Consider the following 27,826-nt stretch of genomic DNA (forward strand, 5'->3'; position numbering starts at 1 on the left):
TTAGACCTACCTCATTTGTCATCTGCTTGAAATTATAAAGCAAACCTTCTCTGTGCCATGGTACTCAATTCTTTTTGCTTGGAAGTCAATATTTTCCAAAGTAAATTCATGATCTTCCCACTCAAATATGCTCCTGTTCTAATCCTGCCTTTATCTCGATGACTGAGTTTTTGATGATGCCTGTCATGTTTCGAATAACTCATCTCATTTCCAGCCCAAGTCCCACTGCTCAATGCCAGCGCAGCTCCTCACCAAGCCCACCTAACTTAGAGCCATCCCCAACTCCTTTCTCTCCATCTCAAACATCCAATCAACTACCAAGACTGTTAAATTATATCCAAACATTCTACCCCTTGAAATCATCCTCATCCTCCTGTGAGGATCTCACCATTTCTCCTGTGGATTCTGCCTGGGGCTCCCTGACTGCTCTCCACATTGTCACGGGAGTTACCGCCTTGTAATGCACAGCTCACTAGAGGGAAGCCCTGCTGCAAATTCTCCAGCACATCTGCGTCACCTGCAGGACAAACTCCGAACAGCACAGCCTGGCTAATTCATCCATTTGCTATGTCATTCACTGTCTGACCCTTCTTAATTTTTCAGACTACTGTTTTAATTTCCCTTTTTAAATTGATACAGCAAAGGAAATAATCAACAAAGTGAAGAGACAAGCTACAGATGGAAGATAATATTTGCAAACTTCCATCTTCCATCTTATATCGTTTGGCTGTGTCCCCACCCAAATCTCACCTTGAATTGTAGCTCCCATAGATAACTGAATCATGGGGGCAGTTTCCCCCATACTCTTCTCATGTTAATGAACAAGTCTCATGAGATCTGATGGTTTTAAGGGGAAACTCCTTTCACTTGGCTCTCAGTTCTCTCTTGTCTGCCACCATGTACAACGTGCCTTTCGCCTTCTGTCATGATTATGAGGCTTCCCCAGCCATGTGGAACTCAAACCTCTTTTTCTTTATAAATTACCAAGTCTCAGGAATGTCTTTATCAGCAGTGTGATAACAGACTAACACACAATCCAATAAGAGATTAATAATCAGAATTTATAAGGAACTGAATTCAATAGAAAAAAATAACTGATTTAAAAATGGGCAAAAGGCCGGGCATGGTGGCTCATGCTTGTAATCCCAGTACTTTTGGGAGGCTGAGGCGGGCGGATCACCTGAGGTCAGGAGTTCAAGACCAGCCTGACCAACATGGGAAAACCTCATCACTACTAAAAATACAAAATTATCCGGGCTTGATGGTGCATGCCTGTAATCCCAGCTACTCAGGAGGCTGAGTCAGGAGAATCACTGGAACCTGGGAGGCAGAGTTTGCAGTGAGCCAAGATTGTGCCATTGCACTCCAGCCTAGGCAACAAGAGTGAAACTCTGTCCCAAAAAACAAACAACAAAAGGGCAAAAGACCAGAATAGACATTTCTCAGACATACAAATGATTAAAAGATATATTTTTTAAAAACAGCTCAATGTCACTAATCAGAGAAATGCAAATGAAAACCACAATGAGAAACAATCTCATCCCAGTTAAACTGGTTTGTATCAAAAAGGCAGAAATAACCAATGCTTGCTGGCAAGAATTTGGAGGAAGGGTAACACATACACTGTTGGTGAGAGTGTAAATTAGTACAGCCACTATGGAAAAAAGACCACTTTTATATGAAATGGTATCACTTTTTAATTGCTATATAATTGACATATAATAAAATGTATACATTTTTAGGTACATTTTTATGAGGCTTGACAAATGATACACCCATATAACTGCCATCTCAATAAAAGGAGAGAATGTTTGCATCTTTCCAGAAAGTTCCCTATGCTCCTTCCATCAATCCCTGTCTCACCAGCCAGCATCAACCCAGTGCAGTAGTGGTTGTGATTTCTGTTACTGTAGAATAGATTTATTATTTCTAGAATTTCATATGTATGTGTGATTTTTTTCCCTCATAATAATATTCTCACTATTCAAAAATGTTGAGTTTATATCAGTAGTTTATTCCTTGCATTGCCTAGTAGTATTCCATTCAGAATATAGCACAATTTGTTTATCCATTCTCCCATTTATGTATATGTGTTTTTTCTGGTATAGTCTGTTATTAAAAAGCTGCTAGGAATATTCTTGAACAAGTCATTTGGTGAAAATGAGTTTTTATCTCTTTTAGATAAATGCCTAAAATTGATACTGCTGAGGGGTGAATTGTGGAGATCTGTTCAAAGATTTAAGTTGTATCTGCTCACTGTGATATCTCCAGTGTCTGCGGCAGCACCTGGCCAATAACAGATGCTTACAAACATTAGTTGAAAGAACAGATGGTTAAACAACCTTCATTGATCATTTATTCTGAGTGGTGTGATATCCTTAGAACAAATAACAATACATATTGTCCTAGCAGTACATATGGATTCCAGGCAAAAGAGTGTTCATTTTTATTATTTTGTGGGAGCGTGCAATGGGGAAAACTTTGGTGGGAAATGTCGATAATGAGGGAGGCTGTGTATGTGTGAGGGCAGGGAATATATGGAAACCCTCTGGACTTTTCTCTCACTTTTGCTAAAATATATAATTGTTCTAAAATAACTAAGTCTGAGAAAAAATAATGGGGTAACCTTTCCTTGGCAGAAGACGAGTATTTTGGTTGTGGTGGCTTCCCACCGCGAGGAGCAGCTTCAATTTACCTTGTGCCCCACCTTGCTTCCCCTCCAACCCCTATATCTACTTTTGGAATCTTCCTGGAGGTTACAACCCACTTGAAGAGCTCTGTTTGAGATTTTAGCCTTGGTTGAATTAAGGAATTTTAGACTGAGAGCTTAATTTCTCTAACCTCCATCAAGGCCTTAACTAACTGCCTTGTGGCTTATTCCTTCTCTAAGTAGTTGCAGCTTCTTATTGTGAGATTATTTTAGGCTTCCACAGAAAAAATAAACAAGAAAACATAGTTTCAAGGGACCTTTTTGTGTGTGTGTGTTTCTTTAGAATTACAATCTCCTAGGCTTCACTGGATTTTGCCATGAATCTGTTCTTTGGTGCATTACAATGTCTTACAACTCATGAGTGCCCTACTTTGTTGATAGTACACTCCCCGGGGTTTTATTGTAAGCTATTGTTACTCTTACTTTTTAAATCTCTCAAGATTTGGGAGAGGAGTGGTAAGTATATCATCAGCCAACATCTTTATATAGAACAGGCGTTTATTCCAAATAATCTGTCATTTAGATTTACAAATTATATTATTTTTACATAGCTGTTTTTTCATTTCTCATGGTGGGAGTTCTTAACATGCAACATTACAGTTATATAGGATAAATAATTCTGAGAGACCTAATGAACACCATAAGGACTATAGTCAAGCTATTTGCCAAGATATGTATAAGAAAGAAGAGAGAGAGGAAAGGAGGGAGAGAGGAAGGGAAGGGAGGAAGGAAAGAGAAAGAAAGGTAAAGGAAAGAAGGAAGGAAGGAAGGAAAGGAAAGGAAGGGAGGGATGGAGGAAAACTATATGAAGTGATGGGTATTTTAATTTACTTGACTGTAGCAATGACTTATGTATAGGCATATCCAAACTTTATGTTCCACACCTTAAATATACACAATAAAAATTATTAAAAATAAAACGATCATTAATACAGTTGTAAAACACCACCAAATACGTTAATTTAATTTGTACATGGCAGGTTTTTAAAAAATTTATCAGTGTGAGAGTTACGTCACATGTTTAATCGTGGCAACATTTCTTTACACTTCCAAATATGTCACCTTCCAGTTGTCATAGAAAAAAAATTAAAATTTTCTTTAGAGACGAAATGCTTAGTACATACCAATTGGTACAGTAAAAAAGTAAGAACATTATTTTCTTTTATATTCTTTTTTTCCACTTACAATATGACTATGAGTAATAATAATTTATCAACATTTTCAGATATATTTATCAGGGGGAAATTTATATGTTTTATTTATTTATGTCTTTTACCCTGTACATTTCATGCCTTATTATTTATTTCTTTGTAATTCTTGCATGATTTTTCTATGAAAATAAGTAGTCCCATCTAGTAACCAATCATTAATTTACCAACCACTAATTTACTCATGAATTCATTCATTCAGCCACTATTTATTAAACATCTATTATTTTTAAGGTTTTTCTTCAGGCACTCCACGAGATACAAAAGTAAATGACACTTTTCCCCTTTGACATTACAGAAATCCTAGTTTTCATAAATTTTTCCCAAGGGGATAATTGCACAATTTTGAAAGGTTTAAATGAAGGACATGTGTTATAGTATCTTTATAGTAGATAACAAGGAGCAAAATAAAGAAAACTATTAATCAGGAGATATTGGTTAAAGAAATTCCATTTTTCTAAGTGAAGTAACTCAGGAATGGAAAACCAAACATTGTATGTTCTCACTCATAAGTGGGAGCTAAGCTATGAGGGCGCAGTGGCATAAGAATGATAGAATGGACTGTGGGGACTTGGGGGAAAGGGTGGGAGGGAGGTGAGAGATAAAAGACCACATATTGGGTACAGTGTACACTGCTTGGGTGATGTGTGCACCAAAATGTCAGAAATCACCACTAAAAATGCATCCATATAACCAAATACCACCTGCTCCCCAAAAACCTATTGAAATTAAAAAATTAAAACAAAGTAATTAAAAAACAAAGACATGTAAAAACCCAGATTTTAATAATTATGTACATATTTTAATGTCTGTTATTAAAATATGTGATATCACAAGAACAGAAATTCCAAAGTATCTCTAGCTACTTAGTATTTAGTGAGTCATTAAAATGGACTATGTAAATCTCTATATTTTGTATTTTTATTTTTATTTAACTCAAATTTATAATTTTAAAATTTATAATTGTAGATATTTATGGCCTACAATATGATGTTACAATGCATGTATGCACACTACATCAAATGGGGGTAATTACCATATTCATCACTTTAGACATTTATCTTTTTTTGTGGTGGCAACATTCAAAATCTTCTCTTCTAGCTATCTTGAAACATACAATACACTGTCATTTGCTATAGTCACCCTACTGTGTGATAAAACACAAAAATATATTTTTCCTAATTGTAACTCTGTACCCATTGACCGGCCTCTCCTGGTCTCCCCTCCTCCCTATCATCCAACCCCAGCTTCTGGTAATCACTATTCTACTCTCTACTTCTATGAAATCTCTCATGTGAAATCAGCTTTTTCAGGTTCCGTATATGAGTGAGATCATGCATTATTTGCTTTTCTGTGCCTGGCTTATTTTATTTAACGTAACATCCTCTAGGTTCATCCATGCTGGATTTCATGATTTTCTATGGATAAACTGTATTCCATTGTGTATATGTGTATATATATTTGTGTGTGTGTGGGGGGATATACACCAAATTGTATATGTATGTGTATATTTGTATGTATGTGTATATTTGTACATATGTATATATAACACATTTATTTTATTCATTCATCATTAGATGGATGTTTAGGTTGATCCTGTATCTCGCCTTCCCCCCCACAAAAAATCATCCAATTTTAAAATAAGCAAACACATGAATAAACATTTTTCAAAAGAAGACATACAAATGGCCAACAGATATATGAAAAAATGCTCTACATCACTATCATCATGGAAATGCAAACCAAAACCACAGTGAGATACCACCTCACTCTAGTTAGAATTACTGTAATTAAGATAAATAATAAATGCTGGGAAGGATGATGAGAAAACAGAACTCTTACACACTGTTGATAGGAATATAAACTAGTACAGCCATTATGAATAACAATATGGAGGTTTCCCAAAAAATTAAAAATGAAATGACCATATAATCCAGCAATCCTATTATTGATTATATATCCAAAGGGAATTGGTATTTTTAAAGATATGTTTCAGGATTTATTCATTTTTATTTTAGATACTTTTCCTCTTTAAAGAGTTTTAGGTCAATCTTCTTGTTATATAATAGACTAAATGTAAGCATTACAAGTTACAGGTTCCTACTCTGTAATATTTGCAAGAAAACAGCAGTGTTAAAATATATGAATTTTTATGTCACAGACAATTTTTATTGATGGTGTCATGTGTAGCCCCTTCAGTGTCCTCATAGGATGGAGGTTCCCGTTCCAGGAAGATCCCTTGCTGGCTGGGCTCACTGGGACTGACCTGGAGCTGTGGTGGAGAATGATGTTCTTAATGGTAATTTGAGAACAGGAAGGCAGGGGCTGTGGATGTAAAGCTGTGGGCTGAGGAAGATCAGAAAGAGGAGGAGTTGCCGTATTAGGAAGATTAGAGACTCCCAGAGGTCCTGGAAGTATTCTTAGAGAGTCTATAAAGCAAACACACTCTTTTATCTTCCCTATGAAACACTCAGTAAAATATAGATTCCTCACTAATATTTTCTTTTCCTTCCCTTCTTTTTTTATCCTTCCTGGTGAAAACAGTACCTGATTATGGCAACTGCAATTATTTGAGTTCTGTGTGCCTTGTAAAAATTTCACTTAGCCCACTTAAGAGACCAAAACACCCAACATATAAATGTTATAAGTGAAAAAATATGTGTCAAGCAGAATGTAGAGAAAACCACAGTGTGATACTCGCCTTTCTTCAAGGCCCTTAGTGAAATTCAATTATTTTCTTTTCTTCCTCCCCGTTCATTCCCCATACCAACTTGACAGTGATTCTTCCTAAATGTAACCCTATCTTAAGCAACCAGCATACTCCAACTGCCTCTTCACAGAAAGCTGGAACACCCTCTCTCTTTACTTCAAATTTATTTGAATCAAATATAATTGGCTCTTCCTGTTTATGCAGAAAAGTTACTTACTCCAGGAAAGTAAAATCCTTCCCCTGTATTTTTCTACCACTTTCTTTCACTTTCCTGGGGCAATGCACCATCAATTACATCCTTCTCCATCTAATTTGAATGATGCTCCTCCTCTCCCCCTCCTCCTCCTCTCCTCTTCCTCTTCCTCTTTTTCTCCTTCTCCCCTTCCTCTTCTCCTCCTCTCTTCCACTTTCTTTTCTTCCTCTCCTCCTCTTTTCACCTCCTTTTCCTTCTTTTTCTTCTTTCTCTTCCTGTTTCTCCCTCCTCCTTTCCCTCTCCCCCTCCTGCTCTCTGTCATTTTATTTTAAATAAACAAAAAAAGTCTTCCTTATTCTAATAAAATATAATTAAATGCAGTATTTCCCAACTATAGTTCTGTCGTTTATGGGGTAAAAAAGCTATGCAATAAGCTGGTATTAACTGCTGAAAGAAAAGAAATACATAATGGAGATTATAGAAATAGATATGCATTTCAACTTTTCCACCTATAAGACCAGGAATCTCAGGGAAAGGAACTTTTTCTCTCTGAACACAGTGGAATCACCATTTCCTCCTGTGAAAACGTGCCAAACACATTTCCCATAAACTTGAATGAAGAGTCCCACAGTGTCTAGTCTAACAAAAGTACATTGTTGATGCTCAATGCATGCTGTTGACCTTTCCTTCTCCCATCCCTGAAATCTGCCCCCACTGGTTGTGGACCATTGTCTCCCTCCTCCCCTGGTTCCCACACTGATTGTGGAAAGGCTCTAACTTTGCTAGATCTTCATACTCCTCTGTTTCCTTTTGTGTCTTTCTCTAACCTGTCCCCCAAATCCAAGCACCCTCAAGTTCATTGGCATGCTTCTCCATTCTTTGTTTTTATTTTCTTCTGGATAGTCTTATCTAGATGGCCTTTCCATGTGGCACCCTGAGCATTGCATGTTCCCAAGTATTTCCAGATGCTTCCATACAGATGTTAAACTCGTTGTGTAAATGTGATGTGCTACTTCAAGAGGACAGTGTTTTTCCTTTCTCTCCATTTTTCTTCTCATTTTTAAAAAAAATTTCTTTCTCTTTATTTCTCCTAAAAAACAGGATACATGTGCAGAACAGGTTGATTTGTTACATAGGTATACAGGTATACATGTGTGCCATGGTGGTTTGCTGCACCTATAGGCCTGTCCTCTACATTCCTTCCCCTAGCCCCCCATTCACCAATAAGCCCTGGTGTGTGTTATTCCCCTCTCTGTGTCCATGTGTTCTCATTGTTCAACTCTCATTTATGAGTGAGAACTTGCAGTGTTTGGTTTTCTGTTCCTGTGTTACTTTGCTGAGGATGATGGCTTCCAGCTTCATCCATGTCCCTGCAAAGAACATGATCTCATTCCTTTTTACAGCTGCATAGTATTCCATGGTGTATATGTACCACATTTTCTTTATTTAGTCTATCACTGATGGGCATTTGAGTTGGTAGGAATATAAATCATTCTACTATAAAGGCACATGCACATGAATGTTTATTACAGCACTATTTTCTTATCATTTTATGGCCTCTACCCACTGATTCAGAGTTATTCATTAACTCAGAAGGAAAATCACATAGCATAAAACAAAGAATTATGTTTCTGAGTGGACTTCTTTTTAAACTAAGAGAGAACCCAGAAGGTGGACCTGCGCTGAGAATGGGAGTCATTTAGGCAGGCCGTGTCTGCACGGGCGCTGACCTGGCTGCAGCACTAAACCTTTGATGAGAAATAAGACTGAGAGGATGGGCCTGACAAAGAAGTGGTGGAATCCACGGCTTCCCAGCAGGGCATGAGGAATGTAGGTGGCAGGTCCCGTCCCCCCAGCCAGACAGGAGGGAGACTCCGAGAGAAGAGCAGCAGAACCAAAAATACCTGGGCTGAAAAAGGAGCGGGGATGGGAGTGGGGAGTCCTGCAGCTGGAGGCTTTGACAGGACCAGCAGATATCAGTGAACAATGAGAAGGACCAGAGGAAAGGAAGCTCATCTAACCATCTAACGAGGGCCACGTATGGAGAGGGTGACACGGTGGCTCTCCACACCACTCGCTCAGACACGGGGTGACACGGAGGCACCCCACTCACCCCTGCCCCCAACACTCAGCTCACTACCTGGGGCAGTTAGGCAAGAAGGGAGACACAGGCGAATCCTGAATCATCCTATTGTTTTTTTCTCTAGAAACTGACTTTTTCACAAGAAGTAATTTAGGATGGTTTAGCAAAATTAGATTTTCCACTTAACATACAGAAATTAAGATTCAAAAGCAAAGTAAATTTTCTTTATAAAGAAATTAAGTTACATACTTGACAAATCTATGTTTATGATTCACAAAATCCCTCTCTATTACACACACAGAAATGGGCTCCTTATCTAAGTCCCAAAGTCTGTGTCTCCTTTGGATTTTCCTCACTCCACTCATGGTCTTCCTGACCCCTCGGGTCTATAGAAGATATTCCACCATTGAGGTAAAAAAGAAGAAGTACAACAACCACCGTTCCAAGTCCGATTCCTGGTGCACAGTGTTTTGAATTCTTACTGACAGCAGAGGAATTCTTGTGGAAAGGCCTGCTGTTCCTCATTTTGGAAGGCCAGGGCTGTGCAATGGAGGATGGTATAAAATTGAGCTGTCATTTTTCAGAGCAGCTCCAGGAACCGCTTTGCACACACCATGAGGTCTGCTACCAGACACTGCAGGTATTTATCTACTTAAAGCGGGTTAGTGATACTCCCAAGCATATTAACAGGTTCTGCCCTGGTTAACCAAGACCGGTGCTGGTCATAATTTCTCAGGGGAAGTCCTGTTATACCACTCTACCTAGACAAAGGCCATAACTCTTTCAAATAATTACATGTTCTATCTTTTAGTTCTGAAATACCCTCTTTTTCTTAATTATAAGCTGGTCATTAAAATGGCTAAAACCATCTCACTGCTGTACTAGAAAGCATTAGCAGGATTTATTGGCTTTCTATCACCATGTTAATATGTCTTAATCTTCCTGCTCTCTCTGTCTTTTAAAACTAGAATTATTATTTCAATATAAAAAGTTCTCACTTATGGAACCAGCAATGCTCAGCTCTTTTTCAGCCTCCTCTCATTTGATTTTGCAAAAGACTGGTTGTTACCAAAAGAAGAGATCAACAGTGAAAGTGGAGGTCCAGGCCTCAGCAGCCAGTGACCAACATGCTTCCAAACTTCCTCCATTTCAGAGCTGTGGCTGGAAGAAGAGGATAGAGGATTTTCCACATCAATGCCTCTTTCTTTCTGCCATCACCTTCACCATGGTTACAGAAGCATCCACATCTGAATTAGGATGGTGGAGAAGAATGGACAAAAAGAATAAGAAAGGTAATGTATTAGTCCGTTTTCACGCTGCTGATAAACACATACCAGAGACTGGGAAGAAAAGGAGGTTTAATTTGACTTACAGTTCCATATGGCTGGGGAGGTCTCACAATCATGGTGGAGGGTGAAAGGCACTTCTTACATGGTGGCAGCAGAAGAGAATGAGGAAGAAGCAAAAGCAGAAACCCCTAATAAACCCATCAGATCTCGTGAGACTTAGTCACTATTATGAGAATAGCACAGGAAAGACCAGCCCCCATGATTCAGTTACCGCCCACTGGGTCCCTACCACAACACGTGGGAATTCTGGAAGATACAATTTAAGTTAAGATTTGGGTGGGTGCACAGCCAAACCATAACAGGAAAGGAGGAAGACAGAGAGGAACGCGGGGAGCTAAGGTAAGCCGAGAAGGGGAATCTGATGGAGGCTTTGTGAGCTCAACCGATGAGGAGCAAATTCATTCCCCAAACACTAAGTGTGATTATTTGTCAACTCTGGGCTCAGTTATGAGGGTGGAGGTGGGAGTAAAGTATGACCTTGCAACAAGGGAAATGGTAGGGACCAGGGAAAGGCAGTCAATGAAGACCTTTCCGTGGTAGACACAGGGTCAAGGTGCTGGGAGAGGATGAAGGAGGAGGAGAATCCATTCCACTTGCTGAGAAAGGGAATGTGTTTTTTGGACAGCATCGTGCCTGAATAGCACCCTGAAAAATACCAATAATAATCACCAAAAGCCTCGTCTAACCCATGATCATTAGTTTATTCAATATAATTTATGCAATTTCTATCACAACACTATGGGATAGATACTTTAAAAATTATGATCAGGATTTTTTCAGTAGATGAAAATGGAAGGGAGAAAGCCAAGTAGAGGGAAGGTAGGAAGCAGATTCACTGGCACAGAGCCCAGTGAGACCCCTCAGAGAGGGAGAATGCCAGGCAGCAAGGTTGGGACCAGATTGTGACCCTGAAGCAACCTGGGCTCAACCCTACCAGCTGGGCACACACCACAGAAGAGTATTGAAGAGAAGGGAATATAGGAAGCTCGGAACTCTCATTGAGAAAGATACTTGGCCAGGGAAGAGAATTGCTTGAGACCAGGTGTTCAAGACCAGCCTGGGCCACACAGTGAGACCCTGTGTCTACCAAAAAAAAAAAAAAAAGAAAGAAAGAAAACAAAAAGAAAGAATATTCCTGGCCTCTCATGTGGAGGAACCTTCCCAGACTCTCTGTGTTCTCATATCTCTGGTTTGGGATAAAGGAAAAGCCCACTTTTTCCCATTCTGCACTTTTTACCCTACACAGCAAGCTTCCCAGGGCCGGGTCTGTCCTTTTGGGAGGCCTCTATGGTGTGTGGTTTTTCAACACTGCCTGGGGCTGGTGCATTCATCTGTCTCTATCAAAGGGGAAGGCTTATTAGTCAGTGAAGTCAGCTGCAAATCCAAGGCCATATTTTCTGATCAGCTTTATTGGTAATAAAGCAGATATTGTGATACCAAAACATGTAATTTCTGCCTTTATCACTCAGGAGATCATGACCCTAGAAAGCAAAGCAGGGTGTTATTTATTGGCCCCCAAAACCTAACTGTACACATGCATGGCAAGAAAGAGAGAGAGAGAGAGATGATTTTGATATGCAGTATAAGCATACACTTCTTATTGACGATGAAATGTATTAAAAGGCAAGCTAAACAAAACTGAGGCACAATAAAATTCTTAATAGTTTATTTGAGCAAATAATGATTCCAGAAGTAGGAGCTCTATGCCAAGAGTGGTTTGGAGCCCTCATGGAAGGAGCATGAGGGTCATTCTTTTATAGGATGAAGGAAGAAGCCACGCAAAGAAGATATGTGATTGGTTACAAAGTTGCCTTATTTGTTCTATTCCACCGGAAAGTCTCTAGTTACATAATTGTAAGTTTGTTGGCTCCTTTTGGTTGGTTGAGCTTATGTTCTGTTTTTCAAAATAGGCAATTACAAGAAATAGCTCATTTCACTTATGTTTGCAAATCAAGCAAAGTTGGTGTCACGAGGCCTAACAGGCTTTGTCTGCTTGGGGCTTCTGCAGGCCTGGTCCCCATTTTAATTTACGTTAACAGATGGGAGACTCAAGTCTGTGCTTTTTCATTTAGCCTCACAAAATATGAGATTTATTTTTTTAACCTGTTGAGGGTGTGATTATAGTGTTCAAAAATATAATATGCTTTCTTGACAACCTGCCTCCCAAATATAGCACAAATAATTTAGTTTGTCTTCAAGTTTAGTAATAGTGATCTGTTCAAATGATTTGGGAAGAAGATGTCCTGACTTGGACATAAAGACACGGCACCGTATTGTTCTCTTGTGGCAATTTAAGGTATTCTGAAGGGCAATTTTAACACTATCCTTAATAATATGTTATTGAAAAAATGTTGATCTAAATATGTAATGATCAATTCTCGCCAAGGGAAATCTTTGTTAAACATATAGGCAGTAACAACCTTTGACTTTATATTACTACCCTAAATAAAAACAGATAAAAGACACTTTGGTCTCACATCTCAGACTTACCAAATCTTCCAATGGCTGAAAGAGTTTTATAAGAGTCATTTGGGAGAGGAAAGAAGTGATTCCTTCTTCAAATGCAGATGTACCTAGAGGGAATCAAATGTCCTCTTACATTTTCATCTAAGTTTTAGTTGAGAAAACTCCCAAAGAGTTTTTGAAAAAGAAAGGAATGAAGAAAAGAAAGAAAGACTGAAGAAAAAGAGAAGAGAAGCAGAGGAGAAGGGAAGAGGGAGGAAGGTAGAGAGGGAGGGAGGGAAAGAGAGGAAGAAGGAAAGGCATATTCAAAGCTGGGCCCCTGTACGTTTTTTCAACAGCTTTATTGAGGTGTAATTGACATAGAAAGAACTATGCAAATTTAAAGTGTACAGTTTGATGAGTTTGAACATATGCACACACCTGAAACCGCCTTTGCCAAATTATAACTGAGGAAACTATGACAGTGAAAGAACTCAGACCTAACCGGCTCCATCTTGCTTCTAACCTTTAAGCTGTCCTTGTTCATTCCCGGGCATAGGCCGACTAACTTTGGGAAGGAATTCAGTTCATGGTTTGACTCTGAAACAAAACTGATAACAGCCGTTTTCCGAAAAGACCCCCTTGTTGCCTGGGGACTAGTCTGCCTTTGCAGGACTAACACATTCACTACAAGATTAGAAATTACAGTTTAGGGGTTGTGCAGCCTCTGGCTCCAAGCACCTAAGCCTCCCCAGATTGCTCCTGGGGATAACATCACTACTGCAAAACCTAAGATCAGGCCTGGCGAACATGGTGAAACCCCGTCTCTACTAATAATACAAAAAATTAGCCAGGCGTGGTGGCGCATGCCTGTAATCCTAGCTACTCCGGAGGCTGAGGCAGGAGAATTGCTTGAACCTGGGAGGCGGAGGTTGCAATGAGCCGAGATTGCGACATTGCACTCCAGCCTGGGCGACAAGAGCAAAACTCTGTCTCAAAAAAAAAAAAAAAAAAAAAAAAAAAAAGTCTTGAGATATTTTGCAGAACCTGTCCTTGGTGGATCAGCTGACACCACCTGGACCTGTAATCTGGCCCAACCAGTTCTGCCATCCCACCCAGGAACAGAAGCCAGCAAGAACAACTGACTATGATCCCCTATGATTCCATCTCCAACATGAACAACCAGCACTTCCCACTTCCCAAGCCCCTACCCACCAAATTATCTTTAAAAACTCTGATCCCCAAATGCTCGAGGAGACCGATTTGAGTAATAATAAAACTCTGGTCTCTTGCACAGATGACTTTGCGTGAATTACTCTTTCTCCATTGCAATTCCCGTCTTGATAAATTGGTTCTATCTAGGCAGCCGGCAAGGTGAACTCCTTGGGGAGTTACACACCCATGAAGCCATCAGAACAATCAAGGCGATAAACATACCCATCACCTCCAAAACCTTCCTTGCATTCTTATAAAGCAAGTTTGCCAGGGGGAAGAGAGAGAAACCAGTGAGGGCTTTCAGAGCCCAAATACATATTAAAAAAACTGGGTAGGGCTTCCCAGCAAGAAACTCTAATATGAATCTAGAGGCAAATATTGCACTGGACCAAGGTAACCAGCTAAGGAAGGCTGTATTCCAGGCTACTGCAATGAGAGAAAAGTCAGGACTCAGCCCCCAGAAAGAAGAGCTGGAGTTGGAGAGAGTATCTGAGGCCATCTGTGTTTGCTAATTGGCCTTATGCAAAGGAAAAGTACATTTCCTCTTATCTTCTTGCAGGAGGTAGTTGTACAACTTACAGCAAGGAAGTTAGGCTTCTACCCTCTCCCAAAGACTGGGAGGTGGGGACGCTAGCTTCTCTGATTACATGTCAAAGGGGTGGCTCCCAGGTGCTTGAAAAGAGAGTTCTGGGTTACAAAACTGCCAAGGAGCATTTTAAAAGATTTACATCTTAAACAGGTGATGATAATAACCAGTTTTCTAAAGCAAATGCTTTAAGGAACAGGAGTGAAAAGGCCTCTGTGGTTAGGGTAACTGCATTCCGTAAGGGCTGGTGAAGGGGAGGTCAGGCCTAGAAGCAGGAAGCCTATCTGAGGTTTGGTCAAACTAAGGGCAACCTGGAGGCCACCTTGGTCCTTGGAAATAATTCAACAGAGATAAAATTACTCTGAAAGATGGAGAAAAAAAGGAGGGCTACCTGGGGATCCCTGGACTTGGTGACACTGAGGTGAATTCGGCAAGCTTCCCCTTTATCTCCCTTATATCCCAGACTGGGAACCAGGGTCTTGGACTTTGAAACTAACAACAGGCGCAGACCAAAAGAGAATAGGAAAAACAAACAAACAAAAACAAACCTGGGCCAGGCACGGTGGCTCACGCCTATAATCCCAGCACTTTGGGAGGCCGAGATGGGTGGATCATTTGAGGTCAGGAGTTAGAGACCATCCTGGCCAACATGGTGAAACCCTATCTTTACTAAAAACACAAAAATTAGCAGAGCAGTAGTGGTGCATGCCTGTAATCCCAGCTACTCATGAGGCCGAGGCAGGAGAATCCTTGAATCCAGGAGGCAGAGGTTGTGGTGAGCTGAGATTGTGCCACTGCACTCCAGTCCGGGTGACAGAGTGAGACTCTGTCAAAAAAAAAAAAAATCTGGCTTCTCTCTGGACAAAGTGGCGGGAAAGGGACAGACCAGCAGAGGCCTGGCAGGGAGATCCATGCCTGAGCACACGTGGGGAAGAGCAGGCCTCCCCAGCCACAACAGCCTGAGCAGCTGCCCTCCCCAGCCTAGGTGGTGGTGACTCAATCTGCCAGCAGCACCAACTTCAGCAGAGCCTGGGCAGCTACCTACCCATCATCACCCATCCTACTCTCAGTGGTGTGGGTGGCCCTTGGGCAGTGCCAGCTAGCCTGATATCCCTGGGACCTCCGCTCTGCAGCAGAAAATGGCCCAGGGCCAGCATTCCCCTGAACCTCCCCTTGAATCAGAAAGCAAATTAGGGTCAATATTTGTTTTACTCCTACCCAAAGGCACCTGCAGAAATCAGAGACCCAGAGACATCAGAAGACTGAAAGCGTACCAGAATGTTATTGCAAGTACTCTGAAAACTGTTATTCGATATAAAGCTTATAAAAGTAAGACAAGACCTACAAGCTAAACCTTAAGAAAGTTTAGAAAAAAAAAAGTTTGGCAAAATAAGTCTAAGTTGTCTGCTAGAATATATTTAAATGGGATCAAAGTCTCCCAACATCCAAAATGTCTAGAATATGATGAAAAAGCAGATATCATACCACAAACCAGGAAAAGCACAACCTGAATAGTATAGACAATCCCCTGTTGCCAATGAGAAAATGAACACCAAAATGAATCAGATATTAGAATTATCTGACAAGAAATTTAGAGCAGCCATCATTCAAATGCTCCAATGAACAATTTGAATTATCTTGAAACAAATGAAGAAATGGAGAATCCCAGCAAATAAAGTTACTAAAGAATTCTAAAGGCCTTGCCTAATAGCCTCTGTGTGCAAGTCCAAGGATTCATCAATCCTGCTCTGTGACAGAGAGGCCAAGGCCATTGGTCCTCAGCAACACATCCTCATGGTTACATGTCATGTCATTAATAATTTTATAATAAGCTACAGCATCTTGGATTGTGCCTGCCTCAAGAGAAGGCTGTCTCATTAGCTAAATAGATTTCCTCCCAGGCTGCAGGTTTTAAAAGCAACCTTCCCCCTTCCCAAGTAAGAAGTTAGGTCTTCTCAGTCCTTATTGTGCAGAGAATGACCTATTCACGAACGTGCCTGAGGTCTGGGGATTAAAAAGGTGGGCCCTCCAGCCACGTATTGCTGCCTTTTTACAATGGATATTTCTTGAATTTTCCCACATTTTCATCCACTACTAGATGGACTTGTCAGGTTTGAGTCTCAGTTTACTCCCTGATGAGACAGTGTTTTCACCTGGGCCCAGAAATAGACAATAATTGCACTCAAAAGGGATACAGCCTTCAGGAGAAGGGACTTCCCAAAGTCCAAACACCTAAGGGCCAGAGAAATACCAGAAGAGGGTGGATGCCAAAGGCTCTAATCTGGTTTCAAATTGATCACAGCCTCTTTTAAGTCCACTGGAAATCCTACAGTAGAGGTTGTTGTGAAGTTATAAGTGGCTTCATTTGGACGTCTAAGGTTTGTGGTACATTTTTTCTAATTCTTTAAATCACCTTTCAAAACATAAGTGAGAATATGCTACCCTTATATGAATTTCTTCAAGAGGATATTTTAACTATTTGTGCTTAAAGTGTCAAATTCCGATCTGTTAATAATTTTATAAGGTACAGTATGTGTAACTGTTTTCTCCGTGATAGTCCAGATATAACTATGAGGTTCTATTTAATAATGATTAATCAATTTAACAGTGATTAAATTGTCCATTGTCATTAATGATAGTGAATTCATGCATTTAATTTCAAAGTAATTATTTTTTTCTGAAATTCTAGAATTATTCTCGTTCCCAGCTTCCTGTTTATTAAAGGTAACACTTCAGTTATCATAAGGAGGAGCAGTAACCACAAGCAGTCTGTTTTCTACTAGTTGCCACCTGCGTTGGCATTTTATTCAGAAAATACCTTTTGTGTTGTTTTGTTTTCAACATTTCTCAGTCCTAACAAAGTTTGATTTTTTTGGGGGGGGTGGGGGTTGGGAAGCCTTTATGTTTTTGCAGCATGTCACTTGAGTTTAGCCATGACCAAAGTCAGAAGATGTAAGCTTCCTTACAATTCTAACATGCCCTGTAGTAAAAATGTTGTATTGGTTTGTATTAACCAATTTTCCTATGTAAAAATCTACTTGGAAAATCTATATATATATATAAACATTTTCGATTTTTTCCTTATTTTCTTATATTACGACATGGATTGCATTATTATTATTTTAATGAGATTAGTAAAAATTGAATTTACCTATGTTAAATAAACTACTTCTCAAAAATTTATTTTAACTGGGCATTCTAACACTTGTTTGCAGAAGACTTAAAGTTAATTTTTTAAATAAAAGTTTTCACTATTTCAACTCGAAGCCATGTTTCAAAACCTAATTAAACATACAAATAGTTATTTGGGCAACCTAAAACTGCCAGTCCAATAGTACCACATTAATTGAACACTGAGAGATTATATCAAGGTTTTAAATAAAATGTATACTGTCCTTGTTATGCAACTCAAGGTCAGCAATATGAACATTTATGGTATCTCAGCTGCATGAAAATAAAATTACAATCAGGCTAAGTGGTTTCAAACGCTCTAAAAACAAAATGAAGCTGTTCTAACTGGGGTCTGCAGGGCTTGCGCATACCATGATGTGATTAAGAACTATTCCAGAGATAGTGAAGAAAATAATAGAGAAAACGTCAAAAACTTCAACAAAATATTAAACTCTTTGGCATTTACATCTATCTGGAATAAACCAAAGTATCCCACATTAGCATGAAATTTAATGATCTTTCATTCCAGTGTTTCTCACATTCATTGTGTGCCTCAAAATCATCTGGGGTGATGGAAAAACGTATTACTGAGCCTCATCCCAAATCTCTCATTTGGTAGGACTGGGCTGGGACCTGAAATTTGCATTATTAACAAGTTCTCAGGGTTGCTGATGCTGCCGGTTTGTCCAGGGAACACACTTTGATAACCATTGTTGTAGAGAATTAGATGTGATCATGTGTACCAATTCCAAGAAAAATACCAGGCTTATAGTAAGCCCTCAATAAATCCTAGCTAGTTAATAAAAGTAGTCAAAGAAGAAGCAGAAATGGAAACAGCAACATTTTTCTCTTAAGACTATGAAAATGGTAGAATCCACTTCTGCAGATCCTGCTTCTGAGCAGGGTGGTTTTCTTGGACACTAGGTTTCTCTGCAATAATGAAATTTCTTCTCACTTTTCACACTTCTTATGCCTTCATATTCTGCCTTAACTGTGTGTACAAAGGATAATGGACTAGGAGAAAGGGAAAGATTTGAGATTCTAATATCTCAATAAATTTACCTTTTAAAAGTTGTACTAAATGTGAAGTGGGAGGATGAGAGAGATGAGATGGTATAGTTACAAATCCATGTAATTTAATTCAATATTATGAAGATGAAAAACTTTTCATGATAAGACCCAGGAAATGAGCAGAATATGAGTTTCAGTTAGGTAGGGAATACATTTGCTTAACATACCACCACATTGATTTATACAGTGACTTAATTCAGTTAACTAAAGTTAAGTGATATTGACAAATATTGAATTCTAGAAGGTTGAATGGAGGACTCTCTGTGTGCTGATTGAGAACACCGCTGTAGACAAGGTATAGCCTCCTTGCAAAATGAAGAGAAGTGACTGGGAATGTTCTGATAAACCTAACAAAAAGGGCTAAATGGAGATGCAGCCAAATGGTTAGATTAGTGAATGGGACGAGGACATGAGTCAGGTGTAACAGAAGAAACATACCATCAAATTGATAAGTAAATCTGTAAAGTCTCCGATCATGAACAAAATGTTCTGAGAGAGAGTGATCTATAAAACATCCAGTTGAATTAGGGAATATTTTAAAGAAGTGCGAATATTTCAGTGAGGTTTCTAAAAATGAATAGGAATGTCATAGGTGGAGAAAGAGATATTATCCATGGTAGAGGAAATAGTACTTCAAAAAATATGGAAGCACAAAATAAAACTGGTTGACCTAGAGGAGAATTAGAAATCATTCATCACAATGAAAACAACAAAAATATACGTGTGTGGGTATGTCCCTTGAATAAACTATGATTTCGTTGTGGCTAAGAAACATTCCTATTTCCAATTACCTGTCCCGCAATCACCCAATAGCCTGGCTTCTTCATTCCTTTCCCTACTCGTAGCTTGTACCCACAAAGCTGAGGGTAGTTAATTAAGAACATACAACCCTGTTAGTATGTTTCATTTTAAAGCTATAGATGCACCTTCCAAGTGATTCTCCAACAATCCCTAGTTGCCATAGGACAATTACATGGTCAACTAATTTGTCTACTCACTGAAATGAAAATTTCACAGCCTGTCCCTCTCTCTTTCAATTTAGCTAATGTCTTTACTGATTATTTCCCCTGAGAAATAAAGTGAGATTTCTTTATCTTTCAGCTTTAAATCCAACCTGTGTTTGTGCTTTCTTAGATACTCTGTTCATTCTCCTTGCTCTGGGCAGGCTGAACACATGAGTTACAGTGAGATAGAAGAAAGCAATTCTAGTAGCAAGATGTTGACACCAGTCTAAATCTCAACCCAGGGAACAAGGAGGGTGAGCTCTACCTTTATCCAGGGCAAGGCTTTTATTGATTTTTTTTTCTTTACTTTTTTTTTTTAGTAGAGCAGGCCAAATGAGCAGGAGAGGCAAACTTCACCAAATTCTTTCTTAAAAGGGAAGGTTCAGGTCAATTCTTCCAAAACTAATGCATACCGTTCCACTAATGACACTGTTCTTTGCCATAAGCCCCTCTTAAACTTCTCACCAAATCTCTCAAAGCGAAACCAAGTAGACCACAGCTGCCCTGCTTCTGACTGCTCAGTTTTTTGCATGTCATTTTAATTCATCAAATACCACACACACAAACTGGGAGACAATTCTGTTAGAGCAACAGTGCACTTTTGACCAAAACTTTTGAAAATTAACTTTGAGACATAATTTACATAGACTAAAATGGACACAAATGAAGAGAGCAGATCAAAGGGTTGGACTAAAAGCCCTTCCCACCACCATCACAATCAGCCTATGGAACATGTTCATCACCACAAAAGGTTTCCCGGTGCCCTTTAAGGTCAATCTAACTGGACCCCTGACTCTAGGCAACCAGTGATCTAACTTTTAATTTCTGTCCCTATTTACATGAAATTCTAGAGAATTTCACATAAATGGCATCACACGCTATAAACTCTTCTGAATCTGGCTTCCTCAGAGGAATATATTTTAGATTGCTCCATAACGTTGCATGAATTGATATTTTTGGCTATTTTATAACCAAGTAATATTCCTGGCCAGACAGACATTAATTTGTTTATACATTCACTGTTAAAGAACTTTTGACGTTTTCCCAGGGTAGAGCTATTACCAATAGAGCTGCTCTAAACATTTCTGCAGAAGTAAGTGTGTGTGAAATAATTTTTCATTTCTCTCAGGTAAATATGTAGGAAAGAAATTGCAGAATTGTATGTAAGTTTAGGCTTATGAAAAAGTGTCAAACTGCATCCCTTAGCAGTCATTGTACCATTTTACATTCCCCCAGCATTGCATGAGAGATCCAGTTGCTCCATAGCCTTGCCAATGACTGGTATTCTCAATTATTTCTAACTTTAGCAATTTCAATTTCATTGTTATTTTTACTTGCCTTTTCCTGACAACTAAGATGTTCAGTATATTTTCACTTGATTATTGGCTATTATTGGAGATATATATGTGTATATATATAATATATATATGTTGTATCTGTATGCTCACATTTTTTGGCTATTTTAATTTTTGTCTTCTTATTGAATCTCAAGAGTTCTTTATATATTATATATTTTTATCACAGAGAGATATAGGTATGGTATTATACATGGTTTAAGGTAAAGATAAAGATTTATTTATTCCCCTATGCATACACATTTGGTACTGAACAATTGATTGAGTGATTTTTCTTTCTCCATCTAATTGCCTTGGAATGTTTGTTAAAATCAATTGACCTCATATGTATGTCTGTTCTTGGCTATTTTCTTCCATTGATCTACATGTCTATTCTACATCAGTAACATACTGTTTTGATTACTGTAGCTTTGAAGTAAGTCTTAACACCATATAATCTAAGTCTAACTTTTGTTTTTCTCTTTCAAAGTAGCTTCAGGTATCCTAGATCCTTTATATTTCCAAGTAAATTGAAATACAAGTTGTAAATTTTTACAATAAGCAAATAAATAAATGTAACCCTACTGGGAATTTGATTAGGATTGTAGAGATCTGTGTATCATTTGGGGTAAAAATGAACACCTTAACAATATTGAGTCTTCCAACCCATCAATGTGGATTACAATTTCATTTACTTTAGGTCATTTTTTTTTAAAAAGTAGTTTTTGTAGTGTTTCATGTACAGGTCTTGCACATATTGTATTGCAAGATTTGTCCTGTGTATTTGATATTCTTGGGACCTCTATTAAGTACTGAATATTCTGGGATACCATTGCAAATGATCATTTAAATATTTTCACTTTCAAATTGTTGTTTGCTTAAATGTAGAAATGCAGTTAATTTTTCATATTGACCTTGTATGCTGTGACTTTCCTAAATGACATATCAGTGCTACCAGCACTAAGAAGCCTAAAGATTTTTTACATGCACAATCATCTTCTCTACAAATAGGGACAGTTTTACTTCTTCATTTCCAATCTATATGAGTTCTTTTTTCACTTGTCTTACTGTAATGGCTAGGAACAATGTCGAATAGAAGAAGTAAAAGCAAATATCCTTGTTTTGTTTGGTTTTGTTAGTGAACTAGGAAAAAATCAGTCTCTCATCATTATGTTTGATATTAGCTATTTAAATATTTTTTTATTTTTATTTTATTTTTAGCTATTTTTTATGGATGCCTTTTTACCAGGTTGAAAAATGTCTCTTATTCCTAGTTTGGTGACAGAATTTTATGATGAACAGGTGTTGATTTTTTAAAAGCTTTTTTTCTTTTTTGACTTATTAGTATGGTAGATTACCTTAATTTTGATATATGCAAACAAACTTCGCATATCCTGGGATAAAGCATGTCTCTCTATATGTGTGTACACACACACACACATATGGTTGGGTACAGTTTGCTTAAACTTTGACTATTTTTCTCTGTATTAATGAGTGATTTTGTCTATAGTTCCCTTTTATTATAATGCTCTTCCTGAGTCTAAAATCAGAGAAATACTGGTCTCATGATGTAAGTTTGAAAGGGTTCCATTTTCCTGTATGCTATGGAATATTTTGTGTAAGATTGGTATTTTTCCTTAAATGTTTGATAAAATCTTGGCCTGGAATTTTATTTGTGGGAAAATTTTAATTAGGAATTCAATTTATTTAATAAATATAGAGTTATTACGATTTTCTTTTTTTTCTTGAGTCAGCTTTGGAAATGTGTGCTTTTAAAAGATTTTGTCTGTTTCATCTAAGCTGTCAAATACATTGTTCTGAAGTTATTCATAGTATTATATGATAAATAACTTAAATAATAGTATTGTTCCCTCTTTGATTATTGATATTGGTAATGTGTATCTCCTTTGCTTTTATATTTAGAGATTAGTCAATTTTATTCATAATATTCAAATAAACTAACTTTTAGTTTCATTGATATTTTTCTATTTATCCATTTGTATGTATTCACTTCTACCATTATCTTTATCATTTCCTTATGTCTATGTAATTGACTTTAATTTGCTCTTTTGTTTTTACTTTTCAAAAATGTTTTATAGGAATGAGGTCTCCCCATGTTGCTGAGGTTGGTCTCAAGGGATCCCCCCTGAACTCCTGGGCTCAGGTGATCCTCTCGCCTCTCATCCCATATCTAGTGGCATCAAATTGTTATTTTAATTTGCAGTAACCTTATGGCTAATAAACTTGAGAGCCCCTTTCCATTTTACTGTTCAGTCAAATATATCATCTTCTATAAAAACACCCATGTCTTCTGCCTACTTTATGTTGGGTTATCTTTTCTTATTGATTTTTAGTTCTTTATATCTTTATATTCTGAATATCTTGGATATGAGGCACTATACACACACACACATATATATACACACATTGGTGTATATATATTTGTATACGTGTATGTGTGTGTGTTTGTATTTGTATACACATATACATGTGTATTTGCAATGTGTGTATTGCAATACACATATTGCAAATATCACCACCCTCTCTACAGGCTGACTTTTTCCTCGCTTGATGGTGTCTTTTGATGAACAGAAGGTTTTAATTTTCATGTGGTCCAGTTGGTCAAACATTTCCTCTCTGGATAATGCTTTTGGTGTCCGATTTAAGGAACTTTAAGTACTCCAAGCTCATAAAGATGGGTTCCAACAATCTATTTTTTACCCAACAGCCAGTGAATCTTCCTTGAAATATAAATAAGACAAGAGAATACTATTCCCACACTCAAAACCTTCTAATGGCTTCCCCTCATGTGTAAAATAAATCCGAACTCTAGCCCCTGACTGGGTTTCTTCACTCTTCCTTCACTTGTTTCTCCCAATCACATTGATCTCGCTCTTCCTTAAACATGCCAAGTTGGTTCCCACCTGCTGTTTTTTTTCTGATCGAAATATTCTTTCTCTCACCTCTAATTGGCTTATTCCCTCACTCCTTTCAAGTTTCTTCTCAAATATCACCTCCTTAGAGTAGTTTTCCCTCAAAGTCTATAAAGCAAGCAAACAACAGGTAGCCCAGACATAAAATATCCTGTGTATTATTTTAGCCTGCTGTGGTTTCTTTTTATTCACAAGACTTATCTCTACCTGACACATATTTATTCACCCACTTCATTTCACTACAGTGTAAATTGCATTTACAAAGAGCCTTTGTATCTTTTGTTTATTGCCTTATCTCAGATACCTGGAACAATTATTTACTCATAAGACAGCTCAATAATATTTACCGAATGTTGAATAATGTTGCCACATGCCTTTGCAGAACAGGTACTTAATGAATGTGTATTAACATGCATTAATTTTCCCCATTTTCTCAGTCATTTCAAACTTATCTAACTTAAAGCCACACTGGCTCAAGAGAAATAGAGAGCTACTGTCTCAGGCTTAGACTCTGTACTTATGACATAAAATTGCTTTTTTCAACAGGCAACAGAGCATTGAGTGGTTAACTACATAGGACTCACTTTCATCTTTCTTTCATTGTATGAAAGGTCATTGTAGAATTTGTATTTGACCAATAATACAATGAAAGACAAGAAACTTTGTCTGGGATGGGAAATCTTTTCAAGCCATATATCTGGTGAGTTTCCATCTTGTCACATAGAAAAAGCAACACGAGGAACAGAATATATTTGGTGTTAGTCACCAAACAAGGCAGAGATGAAAGTTAAAAGAAGACAACTAAGTATTCAACATACTCTTAGAAGTAAAATTCTTTAGCAGTTTCCATTTTAAGTTTGTTACCTTAAAAACATAAATTGCTGACAGGGCGCAATGTTGTAAATCAACCCACATCAATATTTATTGAGTAAATGCTTCACAGAAGACTCTTTTCTCATTGAGCTTATCAGGCATTAAAATGTATCACATCATAAAAAGGAAATCAATTGCCTGAGTCTAAAATATAGCTGTTAAATTTTCCTACCAGCCATTTGAAAAGCTAAACTCTGCTTGTAGGGGGATAATGCCAGGATTTTGAATGTTATCTAATAAACTCAAGATGAGTTTGCAAGGAAATTTTTAATTTTTTTAAAAAAGGATTTAATTGATTGCTATGTATAGAACAATAAAATATCACTGCTTTTATTTGCTAGTGTATTTCATTCTGATGTAGGGAGGTACTCCATTAAGAAAATCCCAATGTTCTGAGATGGTTGATCAGAGAGATATTTAGTGCCAAATTCAGATGTGCTTTGAGTGATAAGTAATCAAACATGACATGAGAAATTAAGCCAAAATTGACTCAGTAAAAACATATAAAATACAAATTGCTGAAAGTCTTCTTTTTAATTTTAATGATACGTCTTAGAAATGGTTCAACTCATACAAATTCAGGCAAGACCAGTTTAAAAAGCAGGAACATTAAGAATCATACTTGAACTTAGTTCAAAAAACAGTTGACAAATTCTAAATGTTAAAAGAAGCAATGACAAAATGACAAAATCTAGTAAATGATGACCATGATGATGATGATGATAATGATGATGACGATGATGATTCACAGCCAGCAGCTCCTGTGTGTTTGAAATTGTTTTTACAGCTAATGTGTTATTTAATATTCGTAAGTGTCCTGGATGTGGAAGTAATTTACAATAAGGCAAAGGACAGATAACAGTTTCCCCATTGTATACTTTAAAATATGTGATTCAGGTTGACTCAGTGACTTTCCAATATTGACAATGTTAACTATTGCCAGGGAGGGGACTAATGTGCTCCTCATTACATAACACTCCCAGGATTTCTTTACCTTGTGATTCTAAGATGTAACACTGACATTATGGGCTCAGAGCCCACTTTACATGCAACACACACCCATATATGTGTCCATTCTGTATTGAGGGCTTGTGTTCACAAGACACACTAAAGCCAAGATAAGAAAAACAAGAGATCCTCTTTTATGAGTTACAGTCTACTAAGGCAACATGCATTAAAAAATCAATTATTCCAATACATGTTTAATCTACTTCACATATGTACATATTTCTAAATAGTTAATATATACTTAATAAAAGATATTCTTAACACAAAAATATGTATTAATAGGTCCACTTTTTACCAGCAGTGTGCCTGGGGAAGTCTCAAAACTTCTGTTCCTTCCTGTGCTCACCTGTACAATGTGAAGATTAAATGAAAGAATGCATGTGTTCTGCTATACATGGTTCTGGACACCTAGGAATTTTCAGCCAATATAGTTACTACTCAATAATAATTATTGTTACTCTAATTACAATAATAAAATATTGTTCTTATATAAATAAGATGGATTTTACATAGTATGTGTACAATAGCTATTAAGAAAAACACATTTATTCAAATGCAGATTATGTTTTTTATATAGATTTCTCATTGGGCTCTATTTTATACAATCCCAAAGAGGCTTTAATAATCACAAACAAACTATTAACTTATATTTAGATGAATTTAAAATGTAAGGTAAATTTATTCATTATATACAATGGATTTTCATGTTTCATGGTAGTTATGTTCTATAAAGCTGCTGTAAACACCGAATTAACAAATACAGAACTGTTGCTCCTAAGGGAAATGCAGGGTTAGATTCCTGTGAGCCTCAAGTCATTTTCATCAAACAATCTATACATAACCTTTTTGTGTGTGTGATTTTCTTGAAAGACACCTCATTTTATATATATTATGGATGCATTAACATTATGAACTCATTGATGATCTGTAACTCATGCCCAACTGAAGCTGATCCCTGACTTCTTGTATCTAAGAACACTAGCCAGCAGTTTGGCACTATGCTTGGGGGCCATAGTAAATGCAGAATCATCAACAAAAAGCACACAAATAGGGCCAGGCACCGTGGCTCATGCCTGTAAACCCAGCACTTTGGGATGCCGAGGCGGGCGGATCATTTGAGGTCAGGAGTTCGAGATCAGCCTGGCCAAGATGGCAAAACCTCATCTCTACTATAAAAAATACAAATAAAAAAAAATTAGCCAGGCATGGTGGCTTCCACCTGTAGTCCCAGCTTCTCAGGAGGCTGAGGCAGGAGAATCGCTTGAACCCGGAAGGCAGAGGTCACAGTGAGCTGAGACTGTGCCACTGCACTCCAGCCTGGGCAACAGAGTGACTCCGAAGAAAAAAAAAAAAAAGCACACAAATGTGAAAATCACGGCACTACATAGACTGCAAAATGAGCATGTGTTCCTACTGTGAGAGCTGAAACAAAAAGGCAGGGCATAGCCTTATCTGTCCTCAGGTGGGAATGTTGGCATCAGGTGACTCCAACTTTTACTGCTTTGTGCACCATGAAAGGACTGAGAGTGTTGGTTAGGGGACTACAAATAAATCTTAGCAAGGCCAATTCACAAATAAAGATTTCATGAAATAATGAGAATCCACTATACTTGCTATTGTTTTTGCTAATTGAAACCTGGAGAAATTGAGAAAGAGTTTGAATAACACCAAGTTACACTAAGTGGCAGGAGAATTCTTGTTCCCAGAAGGTACCTGACATGGTTTGGTTGTGTCCCCATCTCAACTTGAATTCTAGTTCCCATAATCCCCATGTGTCGTGGGAAGGACCTGGTAGGAGGTAATTGAATCATGGGGGCGGTTACCCCCATGATGTTCTCATGATAGTGAGTGAGTTCTCATGAGATCTGTTGGTTTTATAAGGGGCTTTTCCCCATTTGCTCAACAGCTCTCCTTCCTGCTGCCCTGTGAAGAAGGT

Source organism: Pan paniscus, chromosome 17 (assembly GCF_029289425.2).
Source record: "Pan paniscus chromosome 17, NHGRI_mPanPan1-v2.0_pri, whole genome shotgun sequence".
NCBI classification, from domain to species: Eukaryota; Metazoa; Chordata; class Mammalia; order Primates; family Hominidae; genus Pan; species Pan paniscus.